Source organism: Triplophysa rosa, linkage group LG18 (assembly GCF_024868665.1).
Source record: "Triplophysa rosa linkage group LG18, Trosa_1v2, whole genome shotgun sequence".
Taxonomy (NCBI): domain Eukaryota; kingdom Metazoa; phylum Chordata; class Actinopteri; order Cypriniformes; family Nemacheilidae; genus Triplophysa; species Triplophysa rosa.
In genome coordinates this window covers 15786897-15802798 of record NC_079907.1, presented here as the reverse complement: position 1 = coordinate 15802798, position 15902 = coordinate 15786897, and the positions used below count along the sequence as shown (strand labels likewise).

Genomic DNA, 15902 nt, shown 5'->3' with positions numbered 1-15902 from the left:
GTGTGTGTGTGTGTGTCTCTATGTCTATGTGTGTTAGTACGTGTGCATATTGTGTGTGTGGAGTGTTTTGTATGTGGGTATGTCTGTCTTCTGTGTTTTCAACCTTTTCTTGTTTTTGCAGGTACAACTTTAATTATTTTGCTTATAGTCAATATGTCTCATGTACAGCTGCTTTGTAACAATGAAAATTGTAAAAGCGCTATATAAATAAAGTTGAGTTGAGAGAGTTGAGTTAAACTGTTTGGTAATTAAAAGGTATTGTGAACCTGATGGCTATTTTGACTTTTCTTTATTGTTTTGAAAGTGAAAGTGACCTATTAGTCAGATATGGTGACCCATACCCGAAATGTGTCCTCTGCATTTAACCCATCCAGAGTAGTGAACACACGCACAGCAAGTCGTGAACACACATACACCTGGAGCAGTGGGCAGCTATCACTGCAGTGCCCGGGGAGCAAGTAGGGGTAAGGTGCCTTGCTCAAGGGCACCTCAGTCGTTTATTGTTTTGGGCAGCAGTAGGGAGAAAGAGCCTTCTCCCCCCACTTTTCTCCTGTTTCTGTTTAGAGAGGGAGTGAGGGCAGTCTATGTTGTTTCTTTATTTTATTTTGTCCATTTTTGCAGGGAAGTCAGGTCTCCCCTTAAACCTTAGTGAGTCCCTTTTGTTTGTTATTTTAGGCTATACTTTCTCCCGACATGCTTCCTTGAACTCTTTTGTGTTTACTAAAGTTTTGTGAATAAAAACCTTTTTGTTTGCCTCTAAGTTAAAGCGTTGCGTTTTCACTCTGGGACAGAGGAACGGAAGTGTGTCCATTTTTTTTTTTGTTCCTTATTTATTCATTTATCTTTGTTACAACTCCTCTGCCGCCCCTAGACAAAGAGGGGAACGTAACACATGGAACACGGAAAATGCCTGGAGGTCCCCCATCTTCTTGATAGAAGCGAGCGCCATCAAAAGTGCCGTCTTCATCGTGAGATGAGGAAGACTGGCGTCTTTGAGGGGCTCGAAAGGGGCCGCACCAAGGTCCTGTAAGACCACATTAAGGTCCCAAGAGGGTACGGAGCACGGTCGAGGTGGATTCACTCTTCTTGCGCCCCTAAGGAACCTGGTGACCAGGTCATGTTGGCAGAGAGACTTACCCTCCACGAGATAGTGATGAGCGGCAATAGCGGCTACATACACTTTCAACGTGGTTGGGGAGAGGTTACTCTCGAGTCTCTCTTGTAGGAAGGCCAACGCTGACCCGATCGAGTAATTCCGTGGGTTCTCCCTGCGGAAAGAACACCAGGATGAGAAAAGACGCCACTTATAAGCGTATAGACGCCTAGTGGCGGGGGCTTTAGCCTGCAGGATGGTCTCTCTGACCGCCGGCGGAAAGCCACTAATGGTCTCCTCGTCCCGTCCAGGGGCCAGACATGGAGATTCCAGAGGCCTGGCTTGGGGTGCCACACCATGCCCTTCTCCTGGGACAGAAGGTTCCCCTTCGTCAGGGGAATCAGCCTGGGGGGAACTATCGTCAGAGCCACCAGGTCTGAGAACCATGTCTGGTTGGGCCAGTAAGGTGCAACTATCAGTACTTGATGTCCCTCTTCCCTGACCTTGCACAGGACCTGTGGGCTCACTGGGGGGAAGGCATACTTCCGCTTGTCCCGCTGCCAGCTGTGTGCTAAGGCATCCGTGCCAAAGGGTCCCTCGGTCAGGGAGTACCAAAGCGGGCAATGGGTGGAGTCCGGTAGGCAAACAGGTCCACCTGCGCCTGTCTGAACCGCTCCCATATGAGCCGGACTGCGCGGGGATGGAGTCACCATTGCGCGGGTGTCCCCTAATGAGAGAGCGCATCAGCTGTCTGGTTCAGGTCGCCTGGGATGAAAGTAGCTCGCAGGGAATTGACATCATGGCGAGTCATGACATCTGCCATGAGCGTATGCCGCCTTGGTGATTGATGTCCGAACGGACCAGCATGTGTTTGTCCTGCACGAGGGGCCGGAGCCTCTTTAGTGCCAAAAGGACAGCCAGCAACTCTAGGCAGTTGATGTACCACCGCAGCCAGGGACCCGTCCACTACCCCGATACCACGTGCCCTGCAGGGAGGCGTCTGTCATGACCACGACACGCCTCGAAACCCCCGCTCGGAACCCCCGCTCAGACGAAGGTCAGATCTGACCAGCGGTTGAGGGTGCGAAGGCACTGAGGCGTTACCTTAATGCGCCTGGTGCCAGTGTGCCACGCCGTCCAGGGAACACGACTCTGAAGCCAGTGCTGAAGTGGCCGCATGTGCATCAACCCGAGAGGGATTTCCCCTGTCGAGGATGCCATGTGCCCCAGGAGCCTCTGAAAATGTTTCAGCGGGACCGCTGGAGTCCGCCTGACAAGTTTCAGACAGTTCAGCACCGACTGCGCACGCTCATTGGTGAGACGCGCTGACATACGGACAGAGTCTAGTTCCATACCGAGATAAGAGGAGCTCTGCGCTGGGGAGAGCTTGCTCTTTTCTCGGTTTACCCGTAGGCCCAGACGGTCTAGGTGCCGGAGCAGAAGGTCCCTGTGCTTACACAACACATCTCGCGAGTGTAAAAAGCCAGTCATCGATATAGTTGAGTATCTGCATGCCTTGCTCCCTGAGGGGCGCTAAGGCAGCCTCTACGAGTTTGGTAAAAACCTGAGGAGACAGGGCCAGACCGAAGGACAGGACCTTGTACTGATACGCTCTTCCCTCGAACGCGAACCGCAGGAACGGTCGGTGTCGAGGCAGGATGGAGACGTGAAAGTACGTGTCCTTCAGGTCGATTGCAACGAACCAATCTTGGTGCCGAACTGAGCCCAAGATGCGCTTCTGCGTCAACATCCTGAACGGCAGCTTGTGTAGGTGCTTGTTCAGGAGGTGCAGATCCAGCCTCTCTAGCCAGCGTGACGGGCTGGTGCACTCTTGCCAAGCTCCCAAGAACCGTGACAGTGGAACCAGAGGGACGATCTGCTTCACCTTGCCGTGGGAGGCTGGTTCGGTGACTGACAGAGTGGTCACCTCGCACGGGGCAGAACCCCGGGGAGGTCGACGGCTCTGTTGAGTTACCTGCTTGTTGTTGCTGACCAACACTGTCCGGGTGCTGTGGAGGAAGAAAACCCAGGGAAAAACTCTCTTTTTGTGAGAATGTGGGCGCCGGGCCCGAAGCGCGAGGTCAGTGGCTGTGCGTAACTCGCTCACGCGAGTTAGTCGGCCTTCCCATCATCCGGGTCTTTCAGGGCTTTAGCCTGAAAGACCTGAAGGACCGCCATAGCGTGGAGGGCGGAAGTGGCCTGTCCTGCAGCATTGTAAGCCTTTGACACGCGTGTCGAAGAAAGCTTACAAGCCTTGGATGGAAGTCTAGGTCGACCCCTCCAGGTGGCAGCTGTCTGCGGGCACAGGTGCACCTTGACTGCACGCTCCATCTGGGGGATGTTGACATAGCCTTTGGTCGCCCCACCATCCAGGGAAGTAACAGCCCCTGAGCCAGCTAGCCGGGAACGTGCCGAGAACGGTGCATTCCAGGACTTATTGAGCTCCTCATGCACCACCGGGAAAAATGGCACCGGTTGACCAAGTCCGCCTATCAGGAGGGAGAAGGCCGCTGCTCTGCGTCGTAAATCCAGCAGTGAAGTCTCGAAGAGATAATCGCTTGACAATCATATGCCATGCAGGTTCCGAAGAACAAAGGATGAGTGAATGGCTGCCGCCATCCCCCTTTTATACCCGTATGCATGGGGCGGGGACTGGCGTGCGTGTGCCATTCGCCAAGCCCATTGGCATTTTAAAATTCCTCTCGGAGATGATAGGTTCTCAGGATCAAACCCCCAGTCTGTCTCTCAACACAACGCCGAGAGACCGACTGAAGGGGAACTAAATTGTATAATATAGAGGTTGGGAGGGTGGGAATTTTACATAAATACCAGACACACAGCTAAAACAGAGCAGCACCTACTGTTGGCTGCTTGCCTGTAAGAGACTTTCACAGCTTTGGTGACACTACGGCTTACAAACTGTCCAAAGTGAGTTAAATCCCAGGTGTCCAGACATCGTGGAAGATAAAATGCAACTGCTGTATAGTGTGTGCTTTTGAAGAAAGATATTTTAGATCGGAAAGATCTCTTCCATGTTCCATGACATCCCGCCACCCCAAATAACAAATTCACCATGGTGATGTTTGACATGTGTATATCTTATAAAGTGCTTTTTACTAACAAGTATAGATGTTAAATTCACAGATATTGCTACAAAGGTGGATGACAATGTTTTGTTGAGCATTGTCAAAATAAGTGGCATATTGCCAAAACATTTATGCTTTTTGGTTATTATAAATTATATATAATTTGTATACATTCCTGAACACAGAAATAAACCATTTATAACCTCTTCTATTTAAAAAACATAGCTATTATTATGATTGACAGGGTTTCTTGTTTCTTCTGCTACAGTAATGAAATCTTCTCTTGTTTATTTAGTCTAATACGTCTGAGAAGTATTGACAACGGAATCTTTAATTATCAAGGTTTTAACAAAGAGTTAAGCCAAAAATGTTAACTGAATTTAAGTCTAAAATATTTTTTATAATAAATTTATATCACCATAAAACACACACGCGTTAACACATAATATGGACCAGGTCAGGTGCATATTTAACATGAGCTCAATAACAAGCCAGATGACATCAGAATGCATGTATTTAATCTTCAGATCCAGAATCCTACATTGTGTCTTGTTGTAGTCATATATGTGTAATCAAGTTCCTATGATGTGGAACAATTGAAATAGAAAACCAGAGCACTTCTTTTGTTCTTACTGTGAGCCACTCTGCTCAATGATGTAATGTTTCTTAAAGGCAATGGGGCAAGCAGCAAACACTTGAAAGAGAAGATAATCAAAAACACATTGTACCTGACAGGGGTACTTCTAACATGTTTGCTTAACTCAGCCTCAAGAAGAAGGAGGACTTCACAGTGTCATTGAAACACACACAAATGCAATCTGGGAGAGAGGTTAGGGAGGGATGAGCCACCGACTGCAACTGACAAAGGCGAGCAATTTGCCAAGCTACATAAAAGAGAGATCTCTGGCTGTATTGAAGTGAATTTCCACCATTTGGTTTTAATTAGGCCTAGCTCCTGGGATCAGCCCTAAAGATACGTTCCTTCTGCACATTTCAACTTCTATAAACAACGAGTCTTCTTGTTACTGGCCTGACTGTCCTCGCCAAGACATCCACACATTCTCCGAGTTACCTTTAAGTAATAAACTTATTTGTAATGTATTAATTTACATCACACATTAACAATTCCTAAAAGTCTGCACTGACCCGAAAGACATAGAGTATAGACTATGCATCTTTAGTAGGGTGTGTGTAACACAATTCCAAACTTTAAAATCTGTTATTCACCATGCTGGAGATATACATTCCAATATATAAACGCTCATTGTGCTGAGTAAAATTTGAGCTCATCTGGTCATTGTTTAGGTGCGTTAAACCTCGTTATTAAGAAGTGAAGTGAAGTGACCTATTAGTCAGATATGGTGACCCATACCCGAAATGTGACCTCTGCATTTAACCCATCCAGAGAGTAGTGAACACACGCACAGCAAGTGGTGAACACACATACACAGTGCACGAACACAGTGGGCAGCTATCACTGCAGCACCCGGGGAGCAAGTAGGGGTAAGGTGCCTTGCTCAGGGGCACCTTAGTCGTTACCCGCCGGCTCTGGGAATCGAACCGGCAACCTTCTGGTCACGAGTCCGACTCTCTAACATTAGGCCACGACTGCCCTACACGGCTTGTTGAAATGTTTGATTCTGATTGGCCATGTGCAACATTTGCAGGTTCGTTATTCCCAGATAACAGCCTCTCAAAACTAATAACTAGTAACCCAGATGTAGCAAATCCTTTCGACAGGTTTTTTTTGACAAATTAAATATAAATATGTAACAACCGGCTGCCTGTACATTATCCCTTACTTAAGTGTTTTTAAAAAGTTACCCGGATTGGCTCCTCCCGACCGCAGATTCAGGTTAAACCACATCTATCTCCGTTTCTCAGTCAATACTCGCATATTCCCCCTTCATGAACATCAACTTTTGCTATACAATAAAACACCTTGTGGTTTCATGGTTTGATCAATTTGAACATCAACGCAAAACACGTTGTGCAAACAACCTATATACTATATTAAGCATAATTTAAATAAATTTCAAGAACATCTTGTTTTAAGAATTAACATAAGTTTAGCTTTGTTAATATTGTTTTACTGAATTCAGTTTGAAGTCACCATCATGGTGTTTCGTGTTTCCTTTAGTTGGCTTCCTAAAGGTTTTTTTGTAGTTTTTCTTTGGCCATTTTAACAATGTGTTTATAATGTGTGTGTAATCCTGTTGGATTACGTCACTTCCTGTTTGCTGAGAACGCGTGGTTTGAGCCGGAGCTCTTTCAAACTTATTCTTAATACATAGTTTATTCTTGTTATATTTTAAGACTTGTGTTTTAAATTGTTATTCACCAAGGGTAAAACGTATCCTTAAGTATATCCCATCCCCAAATCGTCCTTAAACGCACTGATAAATTATTTTTATCGGATCATTCGCTATTAGTCCTCAGGCTGTTAGCATTACCAGCCTGCTTACTGCTTAACACACTGTTCTCATTATTACATCACTAATTACATTATATATTACATCCCCGGGTGCTGCAGTGATAGCTGCCCACTGCTCCGGGTGTATGTGTGTTCACCACTTGCTGTGCGTGTGTTCACTACTCTCTGGATGGGTTAAATGCAGAGGTCACATTTCGGGTATGGGTCACCATATCTGACTAATAGGTCACTTTCACTTTTCACTAATTGCTAATGTTTCAGACGTGTTTGTACCTCTGAGTGCAGATGAGGAAACGTTCGCACTTCAGTCGGAATTGGAGGCTGTGGATAAGAAGATCCAGGATATACTTGAGAAGCAGACACGGCTGCGAGAACGTAAAACGGCGCTGGAAACATCCCGAGCTGACGCTCGCAAATCTGCAGTAAATTTTCATCGCGATTGTAATACTCCTACCACTTCTACTCCGCGTGTTTCTCTGCACAGAGCTCAGGCTTCGAGAACATGATCAGCCCAAATGAACTTCACTCCTGCACCGGCACACCAACGGCGAAAGGCACGAGCCAGGACCGGAGCGATGACCCAACTGCCGTCACCGATCTTTGAGATCTCGACCAGGAACTGCTTTGCCACCCTCTGCAAGACAGAATGCAACGCTGTGGTCATCGGAGACTCAATCGTCCGGAACGTACGTGCTTCCTCCACTAAAGGTAAGGTGCGCACTCATTGTTTTCCTGGCGCCCGTGTTCTTGATGTCTCTGCGCAGATACCTGCGATCCTGAAGGACGAGGCTAACGTCGGAGCTGTCGTGTTGCACGCGGGGGTGAACGACGTCAGGGTGCGGCAGTCGGAGATCTTGAAGAGGGACTTCAGGAGTCTGATCGAAATGGTACGCAACACATCGCCTATGGCGAGGATCATCATATCAGGGCTGCTTCATACCTACCGACGAGGGAATGAAAAGTTCAGTAGACTATTTGCTCTAAATAAATGGTTGATGTCATGGGGTATTGTACAGAAGCTGCTCTTTGTTAATAATTTTGATCTGTTCTGGGAGTGACCTAGGCTCTTCTTCCCCGACGGCCTGCACCCCAGCAGCATCGGAGCGGATCTTCTCTGACAACATCTCAAAGATTTTACTTTAACCATAGTCTGTATTCCTCCCACTCAACTGTTATAAATGTCACTGCTTCCAAATGCATAGAGACCGTATCTGTCCCCCGAATAATACTACAAAATAATAATTTAGGCAAAACTCAGAGAAAAAATCTGATCGTGATTAAACCTGAAGACAATGTAATAAACGACCAAAACCAACTCATAAAGTTTGGCCTACTTAATATTAGATCACTAAATTCAAAGGCAGTTATTGTAAATGAAATGATCACAGACAACAGTTTTGATATACTTTGCCTTACCGAAACCTGGCTTAAACCAAATGATTATTACAGTCTAAATGAGTGTACCCCACCAAGCTACTGTTATATGCATGAGCCACGTCCGGTTGGTCGAGGTGGTGGTGTCGCAACAATCTTTAGAGACTTTCTTACTGTAACTCAGAGAACAGAGCATAAATTTAAATCATTTGAAGTGCTTGCATTGAACATAATTGTTCCAAATGAAAGTAAAAAACCATTGCTTTCTTTTACATTGGCTACTGGTTATAGATCCCCTGGTCCCTACACTGATTTTCTGAAAGAGTTTGCGGACTTCTTATCGGACCTATGGGTTAACGTTGATAAAGTACTAATTGTCATAGATTTTAATATCCACATAGATAGTGCTAACGATGCATTAGCAGTGGCTAATGGAAGAATCCAATTGCAGGCAGCCGGGGATTAAGGGGTTAACCCCTTAATGACGAGACACTGGAGAGAACGTCCTTTTGACAATAATATGTTTCTCTCCACACATAACCAAAGACTTTGTCATGGCTCTGCCTCAGGACCAGGAAATCCAAGGCTAGGTGAGGCAGAACCATGACAGAAGCCCCCCCCCCCCCTCTTTAATGAGCACCTCCAGGTGCTCACCAAGGGGTAGACAGACGAGACAAGGTGGACTGGGTGACAGACAAGACAAGGCAATACAGAGAAAACAAAATCAGGGGCAGACATGACAAGATAACAATAGGACTTGGGTGGGACAATAAAAATAACAAACATGGGAGGAAGGATGGGGCCAAACAAGGGCTCATAGCGTCACTTGAGCGTCGGTGGGACAAGGCTGGGACCCGGCTGCTGCACCGGACCGGATTCCAGCCGCACCGGACCGGGCGCCGGCCGCACCGGACTGGATGCTGGCTGCACCGGCGTGGACGCTCCTCCGCTGCGCCTCTCCCTCCTTCCGTAGAACATCAAACACTCAGGGAAAAATAACGAGGAAACGAGAGGAATGGGGCCAATGACAAGACACTGGAGAGAACGTATATTATTGTCAAAAGGACAAAAATATGTCTCTCTCCACACATAACCAAAAGCTTTGCCATGGCTCTGCTACAGGACCAAGAAAAACATGACTAAGGAAGCAGAGCCATGACAGAAGCCCCCCCTTTAATGAGCACCTCCAGGTGCTCACCAAGGGGTAGACGGACAAGACAAGGCAGACTGAGACAAAGACAAGACCAGACAAAACATGGAGAACAGAATCAGTGGCAAACAAGACAAAATTACAATGGGGTTGGGGTGCGACAATAAAAATAACAAACATGGGAGGGGGGGTGGGGCAAAACAAGGGCCCATAGGGGGCAGTTCATGGGGGTGGGGAGAATAGTCCCAGTCCCCGGCTGCGCTCGAGGGCGCTGAGTCCTCGGGGACTTAGGAGGAGTCCTGGGAGGGACAGTCCTTGACCCTGGGAGTCTCCCAGGGATCGGCTGGAAAGCCGGCTGGACAGGGCTTGACGCCGGCTGGAAAGCCGGCTGGACAGGGCTTGACGCCGGATGGACAGGGCTTGACGCCGGCTGGAAGGCCGGCTGGACAGGGCTTGACGCCGGCTGGAAGGCCGGCTGGACAGGGCTTGACGCCGGCTGGAAGGCCGGCTGGACGGGCTGAGTTGAAGGCGACCTTGTCCAGCCGGCCTTCCAGCCGGCGTCAAGCCCTGTCCAGCCGGCCTTCCAGCCGGCGTCAAGCCCTGTCCAGCCGGCCTTCCAGCCGGCGTCAAGCCCTGTCCAGCCGGCCTTCCAGCCGGCGTCAAGCCCTGTCCGCGGTCCAGCCGGTCCCTGGGAACTCCCAGGGCCAAAGACTGTTCCCCCCAGGACTCCCCTAAGTCCCCCTAGGACTTCGCGCCCTACGAGCGCAGCCGGGGACTGGGACTTCTCCCCACCCCCATGAACTGCCCCCTATGGGCCCTTGTTTTGCCCCACCCCCCCTCCCATGTTTGTTATTTTTATTGTCGCACCCCAACCCCATTGTAATTTTGTCTTGTTTGCCACTGATTCTGTTCTCCATGTTTTGTCTGGTCTTGTCTTTGTCTCAGTCTGCCTTGTCTTGTCCGTCTACCCCTTGGTGAGCACCTGGAGGTGCTCATTAAAGGGGGGGCTTCTGTCATGGCTCTGCTTCCTTAGTCATGTTTTTCTTGGTCCTGTAGCAGAGCCATGACAAAGTCTTTGGTTATGTGTGGAGAGAAACAGTATTATTGTCCGTTTGACTATAATATACGTTCTCTCCAGTGTCTTGTCATTGGCCCCATTCCTCTCGTTTCCTCGTTATTTTTCCCTGAGTGTTTGATGTTCTACCCTGCCCCTGCTCGTTATCCCTCGTTTGTTTTCTCTATTTATACCCTCATGTTTCTTTGTCTTGTGCTGTTGGATTGTTCATTGTGTTCTGTTTGATGTGTACTGTACCCGTTCATGTTCTCATGCCTGTTTCTTGCCCNCCTGCCCCTGCTCGTTATCCCTCGTTTGTTTTCTCTATTTATACCCTCATGTTTCTTTGTCTTGTGCTGTTGGATTGTTCATTGTGTTCTGTTTGATGTGTACTTGTACCCGTTCATGTTCTCATGCCTGTTTCTTGCCCTGTCCTGGAGCTGTGAGTTTTTGTGTGTTTGCTTTAGTTTTATCCTGCCTTGTTTCTATTAAGACGTTGTGTCGTGTTTTTTCAGTTAGGGTTTTGCTGTTCTTGTTTTTTCCTTTTGCCCCACGTGGGAAGTCTTTGTTTTGTTAATATAGATTCTTAGTTTCGTTTTCCCCCATCGAGGGTGTTTTGTTTTGTGTTTTTTGAATAAAGTCTTTTTGTTAACCCCTTCACTGCTTGCCTGCGCTTGGGTTCTCTTCCACGTCACGTTCGTGACATCTCTCCACACATAACCAAAGACTTTGTCATGGCTCTGCCTCAGGACCAGGAAATCCAAGACTAGGTGAGGCAGAACCATGACAATAGGTGTCTTTGAAATGGTGACTACAAAATGGCAGTGTGCAGAGATGAAAGTCACAGGGCGGCACGTTGCATATTATGCACGCTTGAGCTCAAGTTCAAAGTCTACTCCCGATGGACGATGGGCAGGATTCAAGTTTTAATGTTAAAAACAGTGTTTTAGTTAAAAACGTTAATCAATAAATGGGCAGTGCGCGGCTGACGGGCGCAGAGATGGATTTCTTTGCGCACTCAGTTAATGTAAGAATGTGCTGCTTTTAGAAGCATGATTTAATTACAGCTTCCTATCGGCGAGGCATATCGGCGTTATTTTCTTTATCGGGCCGATGCCGATAATTAATTTATAAGCCATTATCTGCCGATAATATCGGCGTGCCGATAATATCGTGCATCCCTACTATAGACCGATTTCAAATCTCCATTACCTGTCTAAAATACTAGAAAAAGTAGTGTCCACTCAGTTGTGCTCTTTCTTACAAAATAATGACATACACAAAAAATTTCAGTCAGGCTTTAGACCGCAACATAGTACTGAAACTGCGCTCATTAAAATTACAAACGACCTTCTTATAGCATCAGATAAAGGTAACATCTCACTTCCTAGTCCTGCTTGACCTTAGTGATGCGTTCCATAGTGTAGACCATAAAATACTTCTAGATCGCTTACACAATTATACCGGTATTCAGGGACAGGCACTACAATGGTTCAGATCTTACTTATCAGACAGACATCAATTTGTCCATTTAAATGGGGAATCATCAAATCTAATGCAAGTACATTATGGATTACCTCAGGGATCGGTTTTCGGACCCTTGCTATTCTCCATATACATGCTGCCCCTTGGAAACATTATTAGAAAACATGGAATTAGCTTCCACTGTTATGCAGATGATACTCAGCTATTTGTCTCATCAAGACCAGATGATTCCTTCCAACTATCCAAATTGGCAGAGTGCATCGACGATATAAAGCATTGGATGACTTGTAATTTCCTTCTTTTAAATTCTAATAAAACAGAAATATTACTTATCGGACCAAAGACACGTGAGCAGAATATTTCGGATTATGACCTGCAAATTGAAGGCTGCACTGTTACTCCAACAAATACAGTTAAAGACCTCGGCGTTATATTAGACAGCAACCTGTCATTTAAAAATCACATCTCAAATGTCACAAAAACAGCCTTCTTCCACCTTAGAAATGTTGCCAAATTGCGAAATATTTTATGTGTGGCTGACGCAGAGAAGCTTATTCATGCATTTGTGACCTCAAGACTTGACTACTGTAATGCACTGCTTAGTGGTTGTCCTGCAGCATCAATAAACAAACTACAGTTAGTTCAGAATGCAGCTGCCAGAGTTCTAACCAGGTCCAGAAAATACGATCACATAACCCCAATGTTATCAACCCTTCACTGCTTACCCATTAAGTATTGTTTTGACTTTAAATTTCTTTTAATTACATATAAAGCCTTAAACGGTTTAGGCCCTACCTACATAACAGAGATTCTACCACACTACAACCCATCACGCTCTCTAAGATCTCAAAACTCCTGACTTTTGATAACACCTAGAATAACTAAATCCACCAAAGGGTGTAGAGCTTTCTCATACGTAGCACCTAAACTCTGGAATAGTCTTCCCGGTACTATTCGAGGGTCAGACACACTCTCCCAATTTAAATCTAGATTAAAGACATCTTTTCAGCCAAGCATTCACTTAATGCAAAATATGCTAAATAAACCACCGGGAGACTGCATTTATTAGATATTATTTACTAGAATAATCTTGCTTGTTCTATAAACACCATGCACTGTGCTGTGTTTTACCTTTTTGTGTGTTTTTCAGTTTTTTCTTATTTTCTCCTGTAGAGCTGCTTTGTAACAATGCACATTGTGAAAAGCGCTATATAAATAAAATTGAATTGAAAAAAAAACGAATAATGTTATTTTGGCAAAAGAGGCAACTATGAACTGAAATCAAACTGTCATCAGTTGGTATATTTGCTGATTGGGTTCTGTTTCACTAAAACATTACAAGTTTTTAAACCAAACTGCTTTCATTGTAACAGGTATATAAGATTTGATCAAAAGTAATAAAATAAAGTTGTTTAGAAGTTTATAAACTGCTGTGTCACACAGACATCAGTAACCAGCGTATGAAACTTAACAGTGCTGATTTTTATGCTGTACCCAGAATGCATTGCAGAATAAATAATGCAGCTGATTGGTTACTGGTTTCCAAAAGGATACGTGCATAATACATATACTTATTGGTTTTAAAATGTTTAAATGGTTTAAGGCAAAAATTATTTGAGTTCTCTGAACTTTTTACAGGTTTTTGCATAACATGGAAAATGTTTTTTCACATACAGATTTTCTGTGTTTCTCCACATACAAGTTACTGTAGTGAGTGGTACAAAAGCACTATGACTTTTATTTCCATTGAGACAATCAAAGACAGGAGAATATTAAAGTATAAATAAAATAGACTTATAATTCAGTACCTTACACAGAACTCTTGTATGGCTTAAGAACAGCATAAGCAAACTATTGTTAGACAGATTTTTGTAAAGCTGGTGAAGCATGGCACTCTCAATGCCAAAGTCAGTAAACACACAACCTGATAAAATGTACCTTGAACTTGACTGACCTTCAAGTCATGTCATATTTTTATTTGTTATTTACTGTATATTAAATTATATTTACATATATATTTTAAATAATTGAATCCACAGGGTTAGATTAAGTAAAAAAAGTTGAAAATAAAAAAGAATACTTGAATTACGCTTCTGGATATCTATATTCATGAACAATTTTGGTGTTTGCATAAATGTACGCATAGTGTTGTGTTTTGAATGAGTAGGTTAATGATTTTTTTAAAGAGAAATTACTTAGATCAAAGTTTGCCTTAAGGTGGTTAACAGCCGTGGTTAGCACTCATTCTCATATTCATATATCATTCCAAAACCGTGTATGTCCAAATTAGTTGTTTTTCAGGAAATTGATAAAAAACAATGTTTTTAAGTGATTAAATAGGCTACTGTGTTGTCAAAGTGTTTTCATTATCAAGTGAACTGCTCCTTTAAGAATTTAAGTGCCTGACTATTCTTTCCCTGCACTGTAAAACTTTGCTGTAATTTCGCAGCAGGTTTGCCAGTAATTTACTGTAAATTTAATCTACAATTTAGTTTTAAGCATAAACTTACCTAGTTTATATATTTTTCTTTCATAAAACAAGACTTTATAACTTGGGTCACTTTTCTTGTTATGTAAATGTATCGTAATTTAAGAAGTTTAAAATATTTTTACAGAAAACAAGAGAAAAATGCTAAGGAAGAATGTCATTTTTTGCAGGTGTTGATGTGCTAATGCCAGTCTCTTCTTGCTCATTTTAAATCTCAAAAGTCAAAGTGTTTTAATTGTGATTAAAGTAATTGAAAACAGTACTAATTGGAAAGTATATTAAGTAGTAATTAAATCTACAATAAATTACTGGCAAGCCTGCTGCAAAAACTACAGCAAAGTTTTACAGTGTGCCTATCTGTCAACAAACCACATTGTAACACAGTTGACACAAAAGTATTTCGACAGGGTTTTTGTTGTTTCCTCCAGTCATATGCAGCATCGTTATTCATCACAGAAAACACAAACAGCCATCAAACCAAAAACAATAAATGATTACGAATACAATCAAACATCTATCAAAATACAGACAGGCCTAATAAAACTAAAGTTCTCTATGAGAAATTTACAGCACAAATACAACCAAACACAAATGTTTTTTTTTTCTCCAAATCAAGTCGAACATTTAGAGGCCTGACTGGAGGATCAGTGTATGTATGAGGAAAGAAGTGAAATACTTACAGCATGTCTTCAATGAATAGGAGGCTCACTGTCACTAGAGGCAGCTTCCTGCAGTCCACGCTCAATGAGGAGATCGAGAGCACACGCTTCTCCCCTCCCAGCCGCTGAGGAGAAATGCCGTGAGTTACTCTTTGCTGCCATCACCATATCCGTGAGAGGAATCTGTGGAGAGATTTTATCAGCATTCTCTTGTGTGCTTTTACATTGCTGCATTTTAATGGAGATAAACAGACATTATGGAAATATTCGCATTGAATTTTGATTACGCCGTTGGTCTGAGTCACAATTCTTCAAGTTAATGTCTCTGTGGACTGGTTTTTATAGATATCGAAAGCTTCCCATGTGAAATATTCGTGTTTAGTGCTCCTGAGGGAGTGATACTGAAGAAGATGTGCTACCTCTCACATATCAATCAATGATGTGATTTATGGTTTGTTTACCTTTCAATGAGAGTATTGGTTACATTCACTTTTAAATTGTAGAATGACACAAAAAAAGCAAAAATGTCTCTCCAACTGGCATTTTGAAGTTTGGTATCAATTATTCAAATACGTACATTCTGGGGGCATTGTACATTATTAACTTACATTCTTAAGTTTCATAAGTATTTGTTCACTAAAATGCAAATATTAAAAGTCTACTCCTACTCCCAGGTCATTGCACTATAAACTAAAGAATTTCTGACAGACTTTGGTATTACAAGCTTTTGGAACGAAAGTCACAAAGGCAAGCCAAAGTTAATGCTGTCTGATCTGACAGGAAGTTGGGGTTGTGACCGCTTCCCTGTATGAATTTTCTGAATGCATTTAGTGAGTGATATACGCTTACCCACAACATTCTGTTATGACAGGATAGTTAGTGATTGTAATCATTCAATGCAACATTTAGACCCAACCCACACATGCCCATCACCTTTTCCTTGTTTTGCGAGCGCTCATGACCTAAACCCGGTTCACTGAAATCTTTTTGTAATGTAACTTGAGTAAGATGAACTACACCCAGCTGTAAAACATGATGATAATGACATCACAGTCTACATTTAGCGAGAATTCGGGGTT

General features: G+C 44.0%; 1 protein-coding gene across 8 annotated transcripts in view; it reads right to left on the bottom strand.

Annotated features, from left to right (window-relative positions):
- myocd (myocardin) overlaps positions 1-14923 on the bottom strand; it is a 270135-nt gene extending 255212 nt beyond the window's left edge. For all 8 annotated transcript variants that reach the window (XM_057358972.1, XM_057358978.1, XM_057358977.1 and 5 more), the window contains exon 1: positions 14845-14923. The gene's annotated coding sequence lies outside the window, so the exon portion shown is untranslated. The remainder of the gene's footprint in view (positions 1-14844) is intronic.
- Positions 14924-15902: the final 979 nt, after the last annotated feature.